Here is a 2,850-nt window from a genome sequence, read left to right as displayed (position 1 = left end):
GGATGTCAGTGCAGAAAGACATTAATGGCAGATCTTAAGTGGAAGCGGGTCCTCCACAGGCACCAGAACCGTGGGGCGTGTCGTGAAGTTCTCCTGGGAGTCTCACCTTTCTGGACCTGCCTTATCTGCCTGGGAAAAGGGTCGGCATCCCTCGCCACCCCCGTGCGAGCCAGAAGCAAAACTCCACTCGATTCGCATGGAGCGGGGCAACTGCATCCCGTTCAATCCGGAGTGTGGCTTGCGGTGGGGGTGCTCTCAACATGACACTGGGGGGCACATGACTCTCCAGGAAAGATGAAGTGATTTGGCAGGGCACCAAAAACAGATCCCCTCCGCCACACAGCCTACTCCCCCCTCGCCGCCGCCGCCTTTAAAAAAAATTAAGCGAATACATCAAACGTCTGAATATTGCCCTTAGACACGAAACAAGAAATCCCTGCGACACACCATTTGCCAGGAACTGAAACTTAATCTCTGTCCTTTTCTAGATTCGGCAGATCGGAAGAATTAGACCGATTTGATTTGATTTTCTTTAAGGAGAGAAAAGAGCAAGGGGGGGAAATCTTCCTAAATTCCTCATACAGATTTATTGGAGCGGTGGACTCGCAGTTTTGGAAATGAATTACCCAAACCTTGAAAAGAGTCTGATTGCGACTGCACGTTTTGATTTGGGTGTCTTATTATCATCATGATTATTTTGCTCCCAGCAAGGTGGAGAAAGGGTGGAAAGAGAGAGAGAGAGAGGGAGAGAGAGAGAGCGCTCAGTTCAGAAGTCTCCTCTCTTTTGAGGGCGATTGCCAGTGACTCGAGCGAGCATCCAGCGCCTCGCTCAAGGCGCACGTTCAATGCACGGTTCGAAAGCAGTTTATCTTAGCTTAATGTAAGTAAAAGCAGAGTGTCGGATCAGCGTAGCATTTGTTTCAGTTTCCTTCAGTGGGAAGGAGAAGGGAGAAGCGTGGCGGGCGGTGGGGGGGGGGGGAGCCCTGTAATAGATTTCACTGTGTCAAAGCGAAGGGAGATACTGGCAGAGCAGCCGCCCACCCCATTGCTCCCCCCGCCCCCGGGCGGCCTCCTGTTTACCTTCAGTCCGGATCATGCCAGACACCCCTCAAGGACTGGAACTTTTCTGACTGTGTATTTATTTTTAAAAGCACTGAGCAACAGCATAACTTTCCCTGCTACCCCACAAAAAAGGAGAGATTGCATGGAAATAGAAAAAGAGAGAGAGAAGATATCCAGCAAAGCTTCAGGGAAGGTTCTCCCTCTCCCCCCCACCCCATCCCTGTTTCTCTTCCACTGTAGCCTAGTGCCTCCAACCTCTGTTCGAGTACTTCTTAGAACTTCATCTATGGTCGATGGTCTTCCACCCCTACACCTCCTTACCCCCCCCCCATGATGCATCTGCAAAGCAGCTTCTTGATTAAGCAAACAGAAGAGCATTGGTTAAGAACACACTTTAAGTTGTGTGTGTGTGTGTGTTTTAAAGGTTCCCTTGGGAATGTGGACTCGGAATTGGTTAATAATGTGCAGTACTTGCTAAATTGCTGACTTCCAGATGTGGAAGAAAAAAATCTTTCTTGTTTAGGACCTATGTAACCTGATTGGATTAGGACAGCCGCGTCACATTGGAAACCTTTTTGAGTGATGATTTAATTAACCATACAGTAGAAAGCTGTATTCGCCAGGAAATCCCTTCCCTATTTGCATAACCAATCCCCACAGTGCAAAGGTGGAGTCTAAGGGCTTAATTTTCATTTTAATACTTTCCAAAGTCCCCCAAATGACTTGTTACCCCCATGAAAGCTACTCACTCAACTTTCCACCTATCAAGGTATAGCCAAATCGATCTGTGTCTGTGTGTATATGTATACATATAGTACACAGGGAAAGATACATATATATGTACACACACACACACACACACACATATACGCCTTCCACCGTATTTACTTATATAGGTAAAGCACATCTTTATCTAAGTCTGGCTGAGAGTCTGCAGAATACATACTATAGGAAAAAGTCTCACTGACCACAGATGGGTTTGTTTCTGATTCAGCAAGCTTCACTTCACTCTGCACAAGACTGTCTGTCTATACGTAAAATGCATGTACCTTTTCTACTTTGCATATGCATGCCATATATCTTTATTCATTTAGCTATTAGAAGCCATTTTACACACACACACACACACACACGTACACGTTCGTCAGATCCCTCGGGCTTCTTCTAGCCTTTCTCCATTGTCTACCTGTTCCTCTGTCCATCTCTCTGCAATTAAGTAAAGAGAGAGAGAAATAATTATTTTCTCCACTGCCTGTTTTGCCTACGCTCCAAGAAATATCAATATATTCTCTGCCCTCCCCGCCAGCGCAGCAGAGGGTCCGATGAGAACACCCCAGTCCTCGAAGCCATCCACGGGCAACTGCGTTGCAGCTCAAGCGCAGGGGAATTTACTCCCAGGCAAGCGTGCGCCGGATCCAGAGCCTTAACGCTCAGCCAAAAGGTCTGATTAATTAAACCAACGAGCAGGCGAGCGACTTCTCCGGAGCGCAGGGGGCCTTGGTCCTCTCCCCTGTCCCTGCAGTGCCTTCCTGCCTGGCCATAAGTTTTGGGAAGGCGCTTTGGCGCATCTAACGCCCGGGAGGGACGCGCAGGTCGCGGGGAGCGCCGCCGAGGCGGCGGGGAGGCCGGGCGCGCGGGGCTGCGGCCCACCGTGGGGCGCGCACAGGCCGCGGCGGCGGCGGGCGCGGGGCGAGCCGCGGGCCTGCCGCGCGTCAGAGACGCCAAAGCGCCTCCCCAAAACTTGTGACCACGGTGAATGGCGACCGGCGCTTTCCGCCTCGCATCCAG

This window comes from Varanus komodoensis, unplaced genomic scaffold (assembly GCF_004798865.1).
Source record: "Varanus komodoensis strain SLA01 unplaced genomic scaffold, ASM479886v1 scaffold32, whole genome shotgun sequence".
Lineage (NCBI taxonomy): Eukaryota > Metazoa > Chordata > Lepidosauria > Squamata > Varanidae > Varanus > Varanus komodoensis.
The sequence above is the reverse complement of the archived record's forward strand: the minus strand, read 5'-3'. Positions refer to the sequence as shown.